The following is a 20,545-nucleotide window of genomic DNA, read 5'->3' on the forward strand; positions in this document are numbered from 1 at the left end:
CTAGGGCCTTTTTTAGAAGGGTGACTAGCAGCATCATGAGCTTTGTTTGGGTGCATGGGACCCCGAGGGTGAAGAGGGTCTTCTTGGAGCGGGGTAGAGATGGGGGGGGGGGGCTGGCGTTACCCAATCTCTCGGGGTATTATTGGGCGGCCAATGTGTCGATGGTGCGCAAGTGGGTAATGGAGGGGGAGGGGGCAGCATGGAAACAGATGGAGAGGGTGTCCTGTGGAGATACAAGCCTGGGGGCCCTGGTAACGGCGCCGTGGCCGCTCCCTTCTACGAGGTATACCACAAGTCCGGTGGTGGCGGCTACCCTCAAGATTTGGGGGCAGTGGAGGCGACATAGGGGAGAAGTGGGGGGCTCGATGCAAGGCTCCGTTAAGGGGGAACCATAGGTTCGTCCCGGGGAACATTGATGGGGGATTTCAGGGTTGGCACAGAGCGGGCATCAGACAGCTGAGAGACCTGTTTATTGATGGGAGGTTTGAGAGCCTGGGGGAGTTGGAGGAGAAACTTGGGCTCCCCCCGGGGAACATGTTCAGGTATCTGCAGGTAAAGGCATTTGCTAGGCGGCAGGTGGAGGGATTCCCTTCGCTTCCCACGAGCAGGGGTGAGTGACAGGGTGCTTTCGGGGGTCTGGGTCGGAGAGGGGAAGATATCTGATATCTACAAGGTTATGCAGGAGGCGGAGAAGGCGTCAGTAGAGGAGCTGAAAGCTAAGTGGGAGGGGGAACTGGGGGAACAGATCGAAGACGGAACATGGGCTGATGCCCTGGAGAGGGTTAATTCTTCCTCCTCGTGTGCACGGCTTAGCCTCATCCAATTCAAGGTGCTGCACCGGGCCCACATGACTGGGACGAGGATGAGTAGGTTCTTTGGGGGTGAAGACAGGTGTGTCAGGTGCTCGGGGAGTCCAGCGAACCATGCCCATATGTTCTGGGCATGCCCGGCACTGGAGGAGTTCTGGAAGGGGGTGGCGAGGACGGTGTCGAGGGTGGTGGGATCCAGGGTCAAGCCAGGATGGGGACTCGCGATTTTTGGGGTTGGGGTGGAGCCAGGAGTGCAGGAGGCGAAAGAGGCCGATGTGCTGGCCTTTGCGTCCCTAGTAGCCCGGCGAAGGATCTTGCTCCAATGGAAGGAAGCGAGGCCCCCAAGCGTGGAGACCTGGATCAATGACATGGCGGGTTTCATTAAGCTAGAGATGGTCAAATTCGCCCTGAGAGGGTCGGTACAAGGGTTCTTTAGGCGGTGGCAATCTTTTCTCGACTTTCTGGCTCAACGATAGGGTACAGGGACAGTAGCAGCAGCAACCCGGGGGAGAAGGGGGAGGGAAAAGGTGGGGGGGGGGAGGGAAAAGGTGGGGGGGGGGGAGGGAAAAGGTCGGGGGGGGGAGGGAAAAGGTGGGGGGGGGGCGGACGATGACTATGTTTGTTTATTTAATTTAAATTTATCTTTAAGTTCTTTTGTTGTTCATTGGGGTTGGGAGGGTGGGGGATGGGATACATGCGTCGATACGGTCTGGGGGTGTTACAGTTATTATGGGTTATTATGGGTTATTTTGTTGCATTTCATTGTTTGTCATTATGTTTTATATTTTCTGTAAAAAATTCCAATAAAAATTATATTTAAAAAAAAGTCCAATGATGACCATGTAGCCATTGTCAATTGTTGTAAAAACCCATCTGGTTCACTCATGTCCTTTAGGGAAGGAAATCTGTCATTCTTACCTGGTCTGGCGATCATGTGACTCCAGCCCCACAGTAATGTGGTTGTCTCTTACATGTCCTCAGGGATGGGCAATAAATGCTGGCCAAGCCAGCGACGCCCAGAACGAATAAAGTAAATACAAAACAATGACTTACAATTTAATATAGGATGAAAAATACCCACCAGGAATGGTGAATTTCCAGCTTCAGTGGGGGATATGAATCCTTTCCCACATTTCCCATATTTCCATTGTTTCTCCTTGCAGGTGTCTTTCTGCCTCTCAACATTCAATTCATTTGTTGAAGCCTCGTGTTGGGTCTTTCCCTGCACCAATTCTTTATATTTTCTTCAAGCTATATAACTGATTAAAGCTCTTTCCCCATTCTGTGCACTGGAACACTATTACTCAGATGTGTGTGTATCTCTGTACTTTTCCAGTCAAATTGATTCATAACATTTTCTGCAGCAGACAGAATAGACAAACGTTTATCCAATGATGAAAGGCTAATGAATAGAGCAGATCTGCAGCTGATGTTTGGTGTGAGGTTTCTGTCTGCAAATCCTCTCCTTCTGATATCCTGGAAAAGGAGTTTCAAAAATGTATCACTGTCAGTACAGGATAGAAATTCAGAACAGACAATTGTAGTTTCTCAGGAACATTCTTTCCTCTCTCATTCCCCAAAAGGTGTAAATCTCCATCCCACACACTCTCCCTCCATTCTCACTCTACTGTATCTAATATTCACCCTCCCAATTCTCCTGAAGGTGCTGATTCAGGCTGATTGACAGATCCCTGCTCACTGCTTCCTGGCCGATATTAATTTACTGTCTCCTTAAACGTCAGCCACCTCCTGGGGAAACCAGAACCTTTCATTGTGTGAGAGCCTGAATCAGCCAATAGGAATCATACTGCTCGGCGGTGACGTCGCTGCATTGCAGTGCGCAGGCTCGGCGCGGGAGCCCCGCTGGGTCCCCACTCATTGTTCTGTCTCCTCGAGACAACGTTTCCAGGCAACCGGCTGACGTCTCCGGCCAGAGTGAGAAGCCGCTCGCCGGCCTCCCCTCCCCCACCTGGCCAGCGACTACGCATGTCCATGGGAGAGGGGGGGACTGAGCATGTGCGAGGTTGTGCCCACCACCTGACCGTCCAGCATTGGTGTTGACCAATGGGAAGAGTTGGACGACCAGAAGGACTCTGGTTCTGTAACCAATGAGAGTGATTGAAGATTGAGCTTCACACAGACGGAAACCTCCTCCTGTTTCCAACATCTGTGAGTAAAACACTTTCCTTTCTCCCCCTTCCCATTTCTTTTCTCATTCTCACCTTCAATTAGTCACTTGCAGCAACTGAAGGTAAAGGAAGTGAATCCAGGGAGGGTGCAGACTCTGGAAAGGCAGACTCTGGAAAGATTGATGTGGAGATGCCGGCGTTGGACTGGGGTGAGCACAGTAAGAAGTCTTACAACACCAGGTTAAAGTCCAACAGGTTTGTTTCAAACACGAGCTTTCGGAGCACGGCTCCTTCTTCAGGTGAATGGAAAGGCTTGTTCCAGAAATGTTTATATAGACACAGTCAGAGATGCCCCGGAATGCGAGCACCTGCAGGCAATCAAATCATCAAAGATGCAGAGAGAGAGGCATCTTTGATGATTTGATTGCCTGCAGGTGCTCGCATTCCGGGGCATCTCTGACTGTGTCTATATAAACATTTCTGGAACAAGCCTTTCCATTCACCTGAAGAAGGAGCCGTGCTCCGAAAGCTCGTGTTTGAAACAAACCTGTTGGACTTTAACCTGGTGTTGTAAGACTTCTTACTCTGGAAAGATTGGCCCAGGTCTCTCTCTCGAAGACATTGACATCGACATCCTTTGCTCCCTCAGCTTGACACATTTATTTGTTTAGCTAAAAGATGGGCTCTTTCCTAATGTTCACAATTAAAGTTCTGATTTCCCCAACATGGCTGACATTTAAGGTGACAGTAAATTAATATCGGACAGAGATAATCATAATAATAATCTTTATTATTGTCACAAGTAGGCTTACACTATCACTGCAATGAAGTTACTGTGAAAAGCCCCTAGTCGCCACAGTCCGGTGCCTGTTCGGGTACACTGAGGGTGAATTCAGAATGTCCAATTCACCTAACAAGCACGTCTTTCGGGACTGGTGAGAGGAAACTGGAGCACCCGGAGGAAACCCACACAGACATGGGGACAAGAAAATTAGGGAAGTAAACACGTGGCTAAGGGATTGGTGTGGGAAAGAGGGATTCCACTTCATGGGACATTGGCATCAGTTTTGGAACCGGGGGGATCTGTACCGTTGGGACGGTCTCCACCTGAACCGATCTGGAACCAGTGTTCTAGCGAAGAGGATAAATAGGGTGGTCAGTAGGACTTTAAACTTCTGAGTTGGGGGGAAGGGAAAGTGAAAGCGACAGGGAGCATGGAGTTAAATGGCAAGATACGCAGGAGGATAACATGTAGGCAGGTGGATTTAAGCTTGAGGCAGACGAGGAATTCAACAAAAAGGAAGGATAACTTTGGACATCTTAGGACTTCCAATATCTGTAATGATAAGAAAGTTAGCATTAAGGCACTTTACCTGAATGCTCGTAGCATTTGTAACAAAGTAGACGAACTAATGGCACAGATCATCGTGAATGATTATGATGTGGTAGGCATCACAGAGACATTGCTGCAGGGGGTTCAGGACTGGCAGTTAACCATCCAAGGATATACAACCTATCGAAAAGACAGGGAGGTGGGCCGAGGGGGTGGGGTTGCCTTGTTAGTTAAGAACAAAATTAAATCTATGGCACTAAACGGCATAGGGTTGGATGATGTGGAGTCTGTGTGGGTAGAATTGAGGAACCACAAAGGCAAAAAAACCATAATGGGAGTTATGTACAGACCTCGTAACAGTGGTCAGCACCAGGGGCGCAACATGTACCAGGAAATAGAAAAGGCATGTCAGAAAGACAAGGTCACGGTGATCATGGGGGACTTCAATATGCAGGTGGATTGGGTAAATAACGTAGCCAGTGGATCCAAAGAAAAGGAATTCATGGAATGCTTACAAGATGGCTTTTTGGAACAGCTTGTCATGGAGCCCACAACGGAGCAGGCTATTCTGGACCTAGTGCTATGTAATGAACCAGACTTTATAAAAGATCTTAAAGTAAGGGAACACTTAGAAAGCAGCGATCATAATATGGTTGAGTTCAGTCTGCAGTTTGAAAGAGAGAAGGCAAAATCGGATGTAATGGTGTTACAGTTAAATAAAGGTAATTACGAGGGCATGAGAGATGAACTGGCGAAAATCGACTGGAAGCAGACCCTAGTGGGGGAGACAGTAGAGCAAAAATGGCAGGAGTTTGTATGCATAATTGAGGACACTGTACAGAGGTTCATCCCCAAGAAAAGAAAGATTATCCGGGGAGGGTTTAGACAGCCATGGCTGACAAAGGAGGTCAGGAAATGTATCAAAGAAAAAGAGAGATCCTATAAAGTGGCCAAAAGCACTGGGAAATCAGAAGATTGGGAAGGCTATAAAAACAAACAGAGGTTAACAAAGAGACAAATAAGGAAGGAGAGGATCAAATATGAAGGCAGGCTAGCCAGTAATATAAGAAATGATAGTAAAAGTTTCTTTCAATACATAAGAAACAAACGACAGGCCAAAGTAGACATTGGGCCAATTCAAACTGATTCTGGAAGGCTAGTGATGGGAGACGAGGAAATGGCTGGAGAACTTAATAAGTACTTTGCGTCTGTCTTCACAGTGGAAGACATGAGTAATATCCCAAAAATTATAGAGGGTCAGGGGGCTGAGTTGAGTATGGTTGCCATTACAAAAGAGATGGTGCTAAAAAAGCTAAAAGGTCTTAAAATTGACAAATCTCCTGGCCCCGATGGGCTACACCCTAGAGTTCTGAGGGAGGTGGCTGAAGAAATAGCGGAAGCGTTGGTTGAGATCTTTCAAAAATCACTGGAGTCAGGGAAAGTCCCGGACGATTGGAAGATCGCTGTTGTAACCCCCTTGTTCAAGAAAGGATCAAGACAAAAGATGGAAAATTATAGGCCAATTAGCCTAACCTCGGTTGTTGGTAAAATTCTAGAATCGATCGTTAAGGATGAGATTTCTAAATTCTTGGAAGAGCAGGGTCAGATTAGAACAAGTCAACATGGATTTAGTAAGGGGAGGTCGTGCCTGACGAACCTGTTAGAATTCTTTGAGGAGGTGACAAGTAGGTTAGACCAGGGAAACCCAGTGGATGTGGTCTATCTGGATTTCCAAAAGGCCTTTGATAAGGTGCCACACAGGAGGCTGCTGAGTAAGGTGAGGGCCCATGGTGTTCGAGGTGAGCTACTGGCATGGGTTGAGGATTGGCTGTCTGACAGAAGGCAGAGAGTTGGGATAAAAGGTTATTTTTCGGAATGGCAGCCGGTGACCAGTGGTATCCCACAGGGTTCAGTGTTGGGGCCGCGGCTGTTCACCATATATATTAATGATCTGGATGAAGGGACTGGGGGCATTCTAGCGAAGTTTGCCGATGATACGAAGTTAGGTGGTCAGGCAGGTAGTGCTGAGGAAGTGGGGAGGCTGCAGAAGGATCTAGACAGTTTGGGAGAGTGGTGCAGGAAATGGCTGATGCAATTCAACGTGAAAAAATGTGAGGTCTTGCACTTTGGAAAAAAGAATCCAAGCATAGACTACTTTCTAAACGGTGAGAAAATTCATAATGCCAAAGTACAAAGGGATCTGGGAGTGCTAGTCGAGGATTCCCTAAAGGTAAACATGCAGGTTGAATCTATGATTAAGAAAGCAAATGCAATGTTGTCATTTATCTCAAGAGGGTTGGAATATAAAAGCAGCGATGTGCTACTGAGCCTTTATAAGGCTCTGGTTAGGCCCCATTTGGAGTACTGTGTCCAGTTTTGGGCCCCACATCTCAGGAAGGACATACTGGCACTGGAGCGTGTCCAACGGAGATTCACACGGATGATCCCTGGAATGGCGGGTCTAACATATGATGAACGGCTGAGGATCCTGGGATTGTATTCATTGGAGTTTAGAAGGTTAAGGGAAGATCTAATAGAAACTTACAAGATAATACATGGCTTAGAAAGGGTGGACGCAAAGAAACTGTTTCCGTTAGGCGAGGAGACAAGGACCCGTGGGCACAGCCTTAGAATTAGAGGGGGTAAATTCAGAACAGAAATGCGGAGACATTTCTTCAGCCAGAGAGTGGTGGGCCTGTGGAATTCATTGCCGCGGAGTGCAGTGGAGGCCGGGACGCTAAATGGCTTCAAGGCAGAGATAGATAAATTCTTGATGTTGCGAGGAATTAAGGGCTACGGGGAGAATGCTGGTAGGTGGAGTTGAAATGCCCATCAGCCATGATTGAATGGCGGAGTGGACTCGATGGGCCGAATGGCCTTACTTCCACTCCTATTACTTATGGTCTTATGGGGAGCACGCGCAGACTCCACACAGTGACCCAAGCTGGGAATCGAACCTGGGACCCTGGAGCTGTGAAGCAACAGTGCCAAACACTGTGCCGCCCCGTAGGATATGTCTAGTGTTATTATATGGTATGCATTCGATATAGAACATAGAACAGTACAGCACAGAACAGGCCCTTCGGCCCTCGATGTTGTGCCGAGCAATGATCACCCTACTCAAACCCACGTATCCACCCTATACCCGTAACCCAACAACCCCCCCCCCCCCCAACCTTACTTTTTAGGGCACTACGGGCAATTTAGCATGGCCAATCCACCTAACCCGCACATCTTTAGACTGTGGGAGGAAACCGGAGCACCCGGAGGAAACCCACACACACACGGGGAGGACGTGCAGTCTCCGCACAGATATATTATTCAGAGTTCTGTAATAAAGCACATTTGTTATTATTTCTAGCTGTTTAATATAGTATAATAACTCTGTTATATATTTCCAATGATGTCTTCCATCAGATGGTTGTTAGTCTCTGAATTTCTCTTCCACAGGGACCACTATAGGGCGAGGGTCATTGAATATTTTTATGGATTAGTTGGATAGATTTCTGATTGAAGGTTATGGGGAACAGGTGGGAAAATGGAAAGAAAGCTGAGATGAGGAGGGATTTCTTCACTCGAGGATGTTGTGAAGCTTTGGAATTCTATACCCCAGAGGACTGTGGAGCCTCAGTCATCAAGTCTTTCCAAGACAAAGATACATAGGTTTCTAGATATTGAAGATATCGATGGATATGGGGGATAGTGTGGGAAAATGGTGCTGAGGTAGATCGGCCAATGATCTTATTGAATGGTTAGCAGGCTCGATGGGCCGAATGGCCGACTGCAACTCCGATTTGTTATGGTTTCTGTGTCCTGGACAGGAAAAAGTGAGCATGGATCTGTTAATCAGCCTGAATCAGCACCTTCAGGAGAATTGGGAGGGTGAATATTAGATACAGCAGAGTGAGAATGGAGCGAGAGTGTGTGGGATGGAGATTTACAGCTTTGGGGGGAATGGGCGAGGAAAGAATGTTCCATTGTAAGTAGAATTGTCTGTTCTGAATTTCGATCTTATGCTGACTGTAATGTCTTTTCCAAACAGTTTTACAGGATATTAGAAGAGGAGGAATTACAGACAGAAATCTGAAACATCATGTCTCGGTCTCACAGACTCACTCAATTCATCGGGTCCTAAATGTCATTGGTCTTTGAATCTAGAGGGAGAATGGTTTCCCGATCTGTTGATTTCAAAAGATTTTAAACATCAGTGTGACTGGAAAAGCACCGAGACACACACACACCCGAATGAGAGTGTTCCAGAGCACTGACTGTGGAAAGAGCTTTAACCAGTTACACAGCCTGAAAAAATATCACACCATTCACAGCAGGGAGAGACTGTACACATGTTCTGTGTATGGACGAGGCTTCAACTGACCAGCAAACCTTTTTTTTTTTTTTTTTTAATAAATTTAGAGTACCCAATTATTTTTTCCAATTAAGGGGCAATTTAACGTGGCCAATCCACCTAACCTGCACATCTTTGGGTTGTGGGGGCGAAACCCACGCAGACACGGGGAGAATGTGCAAACTCCTCACGGACAGTGACCCAGGGTCGGGATTCGAACCCAGGTCCTCAGCGCCGTAGGCAGCAACACTAACCACTGTGCCACCGTGCTGCCCTAACTGACCAGCAAACCTGGAGAGACACAAGGAGTAACAAAACATGGAGAAACCTTGGAAATGTGGGGACTGTGGGAATGGGTACAGAGTCCCATCTGCCCGAGAAACTCATTGATGCAGTCACACTGGGGAGAGGCCGTTCACCTGCTCTCAGTGTGGGAAAGGATTCAGTGATTCAGCCAACCTCCAGAGACATCAGCGACTTCACACTGGGGTGAAGCCGTTAATCTGCCCTCAGTGTGGGAAGGGATTCACGCGGTTATCCAGCCTGCAGTCACACCTGCGAATTCACACTGGGGAGAAACCGTTCACCTGTGTTCAGTGTGGGAAGGGATTCAGTGATTCATCCACCCTGCAGACACACCAGCGAATTCACACTGGGGAGAGGCCGTTCACCTGCTCTCAGTGTGGGAAGCGATTTATTCAGTCGTCTAATCTGCAGAGACATCAACGAGTTCACACTGGGGAGAGGCCATTCACCTCCTCTCAGTGTGGGAAGGGATTCAGTGATTCCTCCACCCTGCAGACACACCAGCGGGTTCACACCAGCGAGAGGCCATTTACCTGATCTCAGTGTGGGAAGAGATTCCGTGATTCATCCACCCTGCAGATACACCAGCGAGTTCACATGGGGAGAGGCCGGTCACCTGCTCTCATTTTGGGAAAGGATTCACTCAGTTTTCCAATCTGCAGATACACCAGCGAGTTCACACAGGGGAGAGGCCGCTCAGCCCTGCCTTCATTTTACACAACGATCCTCTGCAAACCACCAATACCCGAATAAACGGTTCTTAAAACACTGGTCTGGGTATTAAAGGCACGGGTTTAATCCTGTGCTGTGGTTTACTGACAGGTACGACCAATTCGAGAGAATCGCACTACATTCTTTGCCGTCCTGGCCAGGAAGAATGCCTGTTGACTGATGCCTGGGTTTTCCGAATTTCCACAAGTCCTGCCATTCGTATCTCGTGCTACCCGCAGTATTTCCCTACGATATTTGGGATATCTGGTGAACAAACATCCACTCCTCATCCACAGGTATATGAGGCTGTCTCCACTTCCTCCTCAGAACTTGGTTCTCAATGTAGTAACACTTTGGAACGATTTCAGCCTCAACCTTCATGAGACCTAACTATGCTAATCTACATAACTCTGGGTCTGCCTCCTGGGCCTCAGTTAATGAAGTCCCAGCAAACACTTCCTCACAATTATCCTCATTCTCAAGGACAGTTTTGGCTGCTCTACCATCTGATTGTGGCGTGACTTTTATCTCTGGCGATGAACTTTGTTTAGCCATTGCCCTGGTCACCACACATGACGGAAAAATATCTGGAAACTGTTCCTGGAACTGTTTTGTCTCCTTTTCTTCCCTCAGACTCTCTGTAATCATGGGTGAAGCTACAACCTTCACAACTGCCAAATCATTCCCCAAAAGTAAGTCTACTCTGTCTACAGGAAACTTCTTAACCACTCTAACAACCAGAAGTCCTGACAATAAATCACACTCCAATTGTACTTTATATAATGGAACTGGGATATAATCTCCACTTATCCCATTCACCAATACCTTGGGCGGGATTCTCCGTCCCGCCTCACCAGAAATCTGTTGCAGGGGGCCCCCGGGATTCTTCATCTCACCAGCTGGCCAATGGGGTTTCCCATTGTGGGCAGCCCCATGCCATCGGGAATTCCCCGGGCTGCCGGTGAAACTGAGAATCCCGACAGCGGAGAATCCAGTCCCGTAGCTTTCATTGAACTCTCCAGAGGAAAAAACAAATCCCTCTCCAGCGAGAGAGTTTGTGTAGGACCTGTGACCCTTGAAATAATTTTGGGTTTGGCTCCATCATTTGATGAAAATGGGGTGATCTTCCTCTCAGATCAAAGCCCTGCATATCTCTCATCGACCTCATTCACCACACCTGCTTCCACAGCACAGTTTACCTCAGGTCTCCTAATTCCACTTAGAGCTACTGTCCGCTCTGTGCTATTCTCCACTTTTGATCCCTTTTCAGAATCCTCCTTATGAATCTCAACAAGTCCCATGGGCTTTCCTCACAACGTCCAACAGGCTGTATGAATGCTCCCCACTTTATTGGAACGGTAACACTGAGACCTTTGAGTCTCGCCTACACGCTCAGCACCTTCCTTCCTGGTCTGAGGAGACGACCTCCGAGCATTCCCAGTTATCTATTCCTTACCTTGGCTACCTCTCTTCCTTTCACTCTCCCGCTTCCTATCCTTAACCAAATTATGGGGGTGACGGAACAAAGATTTAAATGTATGGATCAGCTCATAATGGTCAGCCATTATTGCTGCTTGTCTAGCGGTCATCCCCCTTTGGTCTTCAATGTAGATTCTTATCACAGAAGGTATTGAATTCTTAAATTCTTCTGGGAGAATGATTTTACTGAGAGCACCATAGCTGGTTTCAACACCCAATGCTCATACCCACTAATTAAAATTGTCCTGTTTAACCTTTTCAAATTCAGTTTCAGTCTGTCCTTGTTGTTTCCTTAAATTCCAAAGCTTTTGCCTCAATGCCTCCAAAACTAATTGAAATACACCCAGAATAGTCTTTATCTTGTTGTAACTGTGAGACAGCCCCTCTGACAGGGAAGTATAAACTTCCTGCACTTCCCCATCAGTTTACTTTGCATGAGGAATGCTCTCTCTTCCTTCATCAACTCTATTTGAGTTGCTATTTTCTCAAATGCCATGAAGAATATTTCTACATCTTTCCCCTCAAATTTTGGTAGGGCCTGTATAAATTTAAAAATATCCCCATTAGGATTTGGACTGGGAAGGGTTACTCCTCCTTTTTAACTTTCCTCACTTCTGCCTTTAACTCCAACCGTAATTCTCTCTCTCTCTCTCTTCTCCCTCCCTCACTTCTCCTCTCCCTCTCTATCTTTTCTTCCCTTTCCCACATCTTCATGTTTTTAAGTCCCTCTCATGCTCAAACTGCAACCAAATCCTCTCCAGACCGGTGTCCCCACCAGAATGTGCTACACGTCCTGGACTACTTGCTCATGAGCTCTCCTGTGTTTTAAAAATGTTTTTAGAACACCCAATTCATTTTTTCCAATTAAGGGGCAATTTATCCTGGCCAATCCACCTAGCCTGCACATCTTTGGGTTGTGGGGGCGAAACCCACACAAACACAGGGAGAATGTGCAAACACCACACAGACAGTGACCCAGGGCTGGGATCAAACCCGGAACCACAGCACCATGAGGCAGCAGGGCTAACCGACTGCACCACCATGCTGCCCACTGTCCTGTGTTTATAACAGACCCAGGCACTCAACTAATATATAATATATATGTCCCTTCCTAAATTTAACCGACACCTCTACTTTTAATTGACTTGCCAATTCAATCACAATACTCAACCAAGGCAGTGGATCAGTCCTTTCACTCTGGATCACCAGCTCGTGACTTCTGGGTGACTGTGGCGATATCTCTTGTTCTGTTGACTGAAGTCCATCCTCTTACTTCATGTTGTGTTCCGTGTCGAGCTCCAGAGAATTGTAGCTCATTAACCCTTTCCAGCAATTACCTCTACACATGGTCTGATGGTAGTGAACCTGTGGTTCTGATTGGCCCAAGCAGCCCATGATCAGTTCCTGATTGGTTAAATGGGGCACAATCAATGTCTGATTGGACTCTGAAGGATATCGGTCACCTTGCTGATGTGTGATGTCACTTTCTCATTGTGGTGTCACTTCCTCATGATTAATATTCGTCAGGCTCATCATCCTAACTGATACCATAGAACCACTGAATCCCTACAGTGCAGAAAGAGGCCGTTCAGCCCATCAAGTCTGCACCGACCCTCTGAAAGAACACCTTATCTAGGCCCAGTCCGCACCCTAACCCCACCTAACCGGCACATCTTTGGACTGTTGGAGGAAACTGGAGCACCCAGAAGAAACCCACGCAGACACAGGGACAACGTGCAAACTCCACACAGACAGTGACACAAGGCCAGAATTGAACCCGGGTCTCTGACGCTGTGAAGAGGCTGTGCTAACCATTGTGCCACCGTGCTGAGATGATACATCTTCAGGTGTCATGTGTAACTTCTTAGTGACTGCTGATGACTGAAGCAAGTTACTTAAATATAAATAACTGAAATTACACAAGATACACAAACCTAAACTAATACAGCAATTCCTACTGAACACAGAAAATAAATCCATAAAGGTGATTGGTATGTTAAAGTTCAAGTAACAAGACACACATTACAAAATACCATTTTCATTCATAAATGACATATTTCTAAGAAATAAGTCACAGAAATGACATAACCACAACACCATTACAGAAACTGAGAATAAAACCCACACTAGTGGAGAAAATCTGTTGCAGAATTTGAAGGAAAATGACAACTTTGCTGCAAGTTGAAAAGTGAACACAATTTAAGACACAGAATTTCTCCAGCATTGACAGAATTAAACTACAAGAAACGTGTATCCCCAAATCCTGCAATAAAATGTAACAGAGATTTTCATTCAGCATTAGTCCTGTGGTAAAACCATAAAATTTAACCTACTTTGGCCCAAGACAATATGGCACAAGTCACTTGTCAAGGACGACTTCACCTGAAGACAGAGACTCACATTGTGCAATTTCGGATTGAGTGAATTGTTTCATATACCATGATTCTGTGATAACTGAACATAACTAACAAAAGCTATTAAAATGAATAAACATTGACTTCCCTATAATATTATGATCACTGTTACCTATATGGTCATCTAAAATGCCGCAAAGAGTGATGGGAAATGTGGCCAGGCTTGGGACACAGACAAGCTGCAGTTTGTATATTTGCAAACGGCAGCCCAGACTTATGCAGAAACTCACAGCTGCAAATGGGCCATTGAAAGGTAATTAAAGGAACAATGGACAATCTTGTCCATCACATCATCTTCCAGACGGAAAGGTACCAAGGCCCTGCTCGGAGCCCTCCTAGGATTAGCCACTGACTGCCACCCCAGAAGTGATGTGGCAGCCCCTGATTGGGTGTGAACGATCAGAGGGTGGAACCCTGAGGAATTGATGGACAGTGACCCAGAAACCACTCACAAAAGGGCGGCGAAAACTTAAGCCGGTTAAAAGGCAGTGCGGCCATCATTTCTCTCTCTTTTGGACCGGCTCTTCACCTGACCTCTGACTGCAGCACAGCTACTTACATCAGCCAAGTTCATGGACCCGTGACATCTACCCGTGACAACCTACTCGAACTCCAGCTGCCATAAGTGAGGAAACAGATAAGGCCATATCTACCCTACACGAGCCGGTCATTTGGAAGTTAAGTCAAGGTCGTTTAAATTGATAGTTATAGTCTTAGTGTACATGAACGCGTGATTACTTAAGTATATAACCTTATGTCTAATAAACAAACTGTGATTGAACTGAAATACTTGTGTGATCATTTGTCCACCAGACGGGGTAAGCACACTCTGCGGTTATAAAAGAGCAACACCGAGATGCTCCAGCACCACGTGTTTATTGGAGCTGATATAAATGCTGACAGAGACCAATTGAGCCGACTGGCCTGGCCCTGTGCTGTAGACTCAATGGAACAGAGACAAATGTATTTATTTTAGATCTACCTGTCATGGTCGGATAAAATATTATTTCTTGGGATGTGGGTATCGCTGGCTGGGCCAGCATTTGTTGCCCATTCATAATTGCCCTGAAACTTGCTGGGTCATTTCAGTGGGGGACAGTTAAGAGTCAACCGCATCTGTGTGTGGGTCTGGAGTCACATGTGGGCCAGACTGGGTAAGGATGGCAGATTTCCTTCCCTGAGGGACATCAGTGAACCAGATGCGTTCAAAATGGTCTCATGGTCATCATTAGGCTTTTAATTCCAAATTTTTATTGAATTCAAATTTCACCATCTGCCCCGACGGGATTTGAACCTGGGACCCCAGAGCATTACCCTGGGTCTCTGGATTACTAATCCAGCAACAATACCACGAGGTCACCGCCTCCCCGATACTATCCAGGACAAAATAAATGTCCTTCATTATCTCTTGTGGATCATTTCAGCAGCAACATTCACACCAAAGCTCAAAGAGCATCAGCCCCACTGGAAGCAAAGTGGTGAGACCGACCAGAATGTACCTGTTGTGCAGAACCTTGGTTAGACCGCAGCTGGAGGACTGTGTACAGTTTTACTGCCCTTATCGCCAGAGTGGGAGCGCAACAAACATTCACCAGACTTGTTCCGGGGATGGCAGGGCTGCCCTTTGAGGAGAGATTGGGGAAACCTGACCTGTGTTCTCTAGAGTTTCAAATAATGAGAAGTGATCTCATTGAAACTTACAAAATCCATAAAGGAATAGACAGGGGCGGTGCAGGTGAGATGTTTCCCCGAGTTGGAGAGTCTGGAACCAGGGGACACAATTTCAAAATAAGGAAGAAGCCACTTAGGACGGGTCTCGGAGGAGACATTTCTTTACTCAGAGGGTTGTGAATTTTTGGAATTCTCTACCCCAGAGGGCTGTGGGAGCTCAGTCACTGAGTGTGTTTAAAGATGAGACTGACAGATTTCTAAATACCAATAATACAAAAGGAGATGGGGATAGTGTGGGGAAAAAGGCATTGAAGTGGATGATCAGCCATGATCGTATTGAATGATGGAGTGGGCTTAATGGCCAACTCCTGCTCCTCTGATACAAAGATAGAACATACAGTGCAGGAGGCCATTCGGCCCATTGAGTCTGCACCGACCCAGTTAAGCCCTCACTTCCACCCTATCCCTGTAACCCCATCTAACCTTTTTTTGGTCACTAAGGGCAATTTATCATGGCCAATCCACCTAACCACCATGTCTTTGCACTGTGGGAGGAAACCAGAGCACCTGGAGGAAACTCACGCAGACACGGGGAGAACGTGCAGACTCCGCAGAGACAGTGACGCAGCGTGGAATCGAACCTGGGACCCTGGCACTGTAAAGCCACAGTGCTATCCACTTGTGCTACCGTGCTGCCCCATAGGTAGGAAAGTAAATTGTGAAGAGGAAATAAGGAGATTACAAAGGGATATAGATAGGTTAAGTGAGTGGGAAAAGATCCGTCAAATGGAGAATAATGTGGGAAAATGTGGAAATGTCCACTTTGGCAGGAAGAATAAAAAAGCTTATTATCTAAATGGTGAGAGATTGCAGAGCTCTGAGATTCAGAGGGATCTGGGTGTCCAAGAGCATGAATCACAAAAGGCGAGTATACAGGTACAGCAAGTAATTAGGAAAGCTAATAGAATGTTATTGTTTATTGTGGGGGAATTGAATACAAATGTAGGTTTTGCTTTTGTGAGCAGGAACGAATCCAAGCTGACTGGTGGTGATTTAATCTGAAGGTCACCACACCTCAGACGAGTGGCAATGTTGAAGAGGCTGGGCCTTTATGGATGATCTCAGCCGGTACGGCAGTTGAACCCACGCTGTTGGTGTCGCTCAGTATCACAAACCAGCCATCCAGCCAACTGAGCTAACCAATCCCCTGAAATATTAGTTATTGCCCATCTCCCATCACACCATTTAATGTTGTTTCTCTGTCCATGTCAGACAACCTGCCCCCATACCTTGATAATGTTCTTCTGCAAGAAACACAGAGATAAATTAAACAAAAGAACCATGTACCCTCCATGGCCCATCTCCATGGCAAGGTGGCATGCTTTAGGAGGATCCAAACAGAAATGAGAAGGAAACATCTTCCAACTTACAAACCAACTTTCAATCTGTGATCCTTGTGAAATTCGAAACCAGGTATTCGCAACAAGGCTCAAAGAGCATCAGCCCACTGGAGTCAAAGTCGTGAGACCAGCCAGTCCAGCAGAGGAAACTCTCCAACCATCCCCATTGACCAACTGTCAGAATTAACAAAATGCAGTCCTGGATTAATTGAGAACAGAAACAATAACAGTAAAATCCAACCCCTGTAATCACTTGTGAACTTGTTGGTGTCTCAGCAGGTACGATGAATCACGGAATCCCTTTCCACATTCAGAGCAGGTGAACAAACTCTCCCTCGTGTGAACTCGCTGATGTGCCTGCAAATGGCATAACTGAGTGAATCCCTTCCCACACTGAGAGCAGGTGAATGGCCTCTCCCCAGTGTGAACTCGCTTGTGTGTCTGCAGGTGGGATAACTGAGTGAATCCCTTCCCACACTGAGAGCAGGTGAACGGCCTCTCCCCAGTGTGAACGCGTTGGTGTGACTGCAGGTTATCTAACTGAGCGAATCCCTTCCCACACTGAGAGCAGGTGAACGGCCTCTCCCGGTGTGAGTTCGCTGGTGTATCTGCAGGCTGATCAACTGAGTGAATTCCTTCCCACACTGGGAGCAGGTAAACGGCCTCTCCCCAGTGTGAACTCGCTGGTGTATCTGCAGGTTGGATGTGGAAATGAATCCCTTCCCACACTGAGAGCAGGTGAATGTTCTCTCCCCAGTGTGAATGCGTCGATGAAACTCCAGCGCAGATGGGACTGTGAATCCCTTCCCACAGTCCCCACATTGCCATCGTTTCTCCATATTTTGGGTTTCCTCGTATCTCTCCAGGTTGGACAATCAGTTCACACAGAACACGTGTATGGTCTCTCCCTGCTGTGAATGGTGTGATGTTTTTTCAGGCTGTGTAACTGGTTAAAGCTCTTTCCACAGTCAGTGCTCTGGAACACTCTCACTCGGGTGTCTGTGTCGTTGCTTTTCCAGTCACACTGATGTTTAAAATCTTCTCAAGCTGACAGACGAGACAAACATTTCTCCTTCTAGATTCAAAGTCCGATGATGTTCAGGCCCTGATGAATCGACTCAGTCTGATCGAGACGTTTAGTTTGAGATATCTGTCTGTAATACCTCCTTTTCTAATATCCTGTAAAAACAATTTACAAAAGACATCAGTGTCAGTACAGGACAAAAATTCAGAACACACGGGCCTCCGGTTGCGACATGTCGGGAGCGGCCGCATATGAGGCAGCTCTCATCCAGGGACTTTGTTTTCCATCTTTTTCACCAGGTATTTGAGGGGGTTTGGGGATATTTCAAATTTGTCAATGGGATAAAGCTCCCATACTGTGGAAATGTCCAAGAAACCAAGTTTGAAGAAGCCAGCGAGCAAAGAATCGTCATCCGATTCAGATTCTTTTCCAGGCTCATTGGAAACAAAATGGCGGCGGCTGCTGCGAAGCGAAAGTTATAGTGTTGTCAGTTGAGATGCTCATGGGCATCTTAGGAACAGCCGAATATCTCCGAGGATCTCCCAATATCAATTGAGGAGCCCCCAGCTCCTATTCGACTGTTATTGGCAAAAATGGACAAAACGGTAAAGGTTGCAGGACACGGGGCGGCTCTTTCGATGAAGTGAGCGGATTGTCTCTTTAGAGGCTGAGCTGGTCTGTTGGCTGATAATAACAAATCTCTGCCAAAGTAGGCGACTTAGAGAATCGCTCCAGGAGACAAACACTTCGCGTTATGGGGCTGCCGGAGGGATTGGAGGGCCTGCACCCGACTGAATACACGTCCAGGATGTTTGGGAAGATGGTGGGGAGGGTGGACAGTTGTTCCCTCCCGAGGTGGATCGGGCCCATCACTCGCTCTGTCAGACACCTCACCCAGGAGAGCCACCTCGGGCAATAACCGTCAGGTTCCACAGTTGGAACAAGTCCTGAGGTGAGCGAATGATCACCGTAACTACAAATGGGAGTGCCGTGCCACCAGGCCCCATCAGGGGGGGCGGAGCTGCCAAAAAGAGGGCAGCATTTATCAAGGCCAAGGCTGCACTTTTCATACGTGGAGTTCGGTTTGGGGTGGTTTACCCGCACACCTTCGAGTGAGTTTTAATTCAAAAGATCACTACTTCTGAGGTGCTGGATGATGCCAACGCTTTTTTGAGGAAGCTCAGGCTGGGTATATTTTGTATTATATATGGGGTCTTGTTGTTATTGGAGAGGGATTGTGGTTTTGGGGTCTTGTTGGGGTTTCTTGTACCAGTTTGTATTTTACTGTTTTTGAGTGTGTGTGTGGGGGGGGGGGGGGGGGGGGTTCCTTTATTTAAAGTTGGGTGCAGGCAGGGGGAGTTGTTGGTTGGTTACTCAGTTTTATATGCCCCGGGAGGGAGTTGCCCTGCGAGCTGATGAAGGTAGTTAATGGGAGCGAAGTGGTGGGGGTAACGGCAGCTCATTAACACAGTATAGGTTTTAGATAATGGGCTGAGTGCGTTAGTTCTGTTTGGGGTTAAGGATTGTTGAGTTAAGGGTCTGGGGCTGTTCTACGGGCTTTTGGATGTGGTTTTAATGAGGCGGGGAGCTGGGGTATAGGGAAGGTTTATCGACGGTGACTACAGCTTGCTCTTTGCTCTGTTTTGTTGGGGTGTATGGTGGCCACGGACCCAGTCTCCATGATGGATGAAATATTGTTCTTCGCCCCTCTCTGTGGGACTCACCGCTTTGTGTCTACGGATTTCCATTTAGGTCCTGGAGAAGGGAAGGGCTGGAGAGGTTTGGTGACATGTTTGTGAACGGCAGATTTATTGGTTTTGATGAACTGGTAGAAAAAATTACAACTCGCGATCTCTAATTTTCTCAGATGTGTGATTTCCTACGTAAGGTGGTCTTGGCATTTCCTTTAGCTCCCCCCGCCCCCCGCCTCTCTGATGATTAGGATTCTATCTCTTGCTGAAGTGGGTGAGAGTAGGATTTCAGATCTACAGTTGGATCCTGTCTGCAAAGCAAGCTCCACTGAATGAGGTGAGGAGGAAGTGGGAGGGGGAATTGGATCTGGTTTCTGTGGAGGGGGTGTGGAGTGAGACTGCACAGGGTCAACTCGACCTCCTCCTGTGTTCGGTGCAGCTTGACTCAGTTCAAGGTGGTGAACAGGGCACATCTGACTAGGACTAGGTTGTGTGGTTTTCTTCTTGGGTGTGGCAGACAGGTGAGCTTGGTGTTCTCGGGTCTGGTGAATCATAAAAGATTCCATTCTTTTAACCAGACAAATAAATGTGTCAAAGCTGAGGGATGTCAATGTGTTTAAGAGAGAGAGAGACCTGGGCCAAGCTTTGCAGAGTCTGCACCCTCCCTGAATTCACATTGGGCGAGATTCTCCCAAAACGGGAGAAATCGTAAAGCTGCCGTAAAACCCGGGCGGGTTATACGGCAGCGCGCCCCTTCCCGACGGGGGACCGATTCTGGTCCCCGGTCGGGGCTAGCAGCCCGACGGCGTAGGCTCCGGCAAGACGGGCTTAACGAAAATCGTTAAGTCCGCTTACCGGAGTTAGCGCCGGCTGACGCGTCATATGACGTCAGCCGCGCATGCGCAGTTTGGAACACGCCAACCCGCGCATGCGCGGGTGACGTCATCGCGTTTTTGTGCGAAACCCGCGCATGCGCGGGCCGGGTTGCCCCTCAGCCGCCCCGCGAATGGATACTGCGGGGCGGCGGAAGGACAAGTAGTGCGCGGGCATCGGGCCCGCTGCCCGCGATCGGTGCCCACCGATCGCGGGTCCATGGCACCCTTGGCACGGCCGTGGTACTGCCGTGCCAATCGGTGCCATGGTTATAAAAAGCGAGTTAGTGACGCCGTTTTTACGAACGGCAAGACCAGGTGTGTTTGCCGTTCGTGAAAACGGCGGAAAGGGCTGGGACTT

At 47.5% G+C, this 20,545-nt stretch overlaps 1 protein-coding gene and 1 pseudogene across 1 annotated transcript in view; both read right to left on the reverse strand.

The window, feature by feature from the left end:
• Positions 1–2,827, reverse strand: part of LOC119951597 (zinc finger protein 239-like) — a 31,499-nt gene extending 28,672 nt beyond the window's left edge. The window contains exons 1-2 of the mRNA XM_038774780.1: positions 2,454–2,827; positions 1,891–2,285 (exon numbers count right to left, since the gene is read on the reverse strand). The gene's annotated coding sequence lies outside the window, so the exon portion shown is untranslated. The remainder of the gene's footprint in view (positions 1–1,890; positions 2,286–2,453) is intronic.
• Positions 2,828–16,156: 13,329 nt separating this feature from the next.
• LOC119951598 overlaps positions 16,157–20,545 on the reverse strand; it is a 52,482-nt pseudogene continuing 48,093 nt past the window's right edge.

This window comes from Scyliorhinus canicula, chromosome 17 (genome assembly GCF_902713615.1).
Source record: "Scyliorhinus canicula chromosome 17, sScyCan1.1, whole genome shotgun sequence".
Lineage (NCBI taxonomy): Eukaryota > Metazoa > Chordata > Chondrichthyes > Carcharhiniformes > Scyliorhinidae > Scyliorhinus > Scyliorhinus canicula.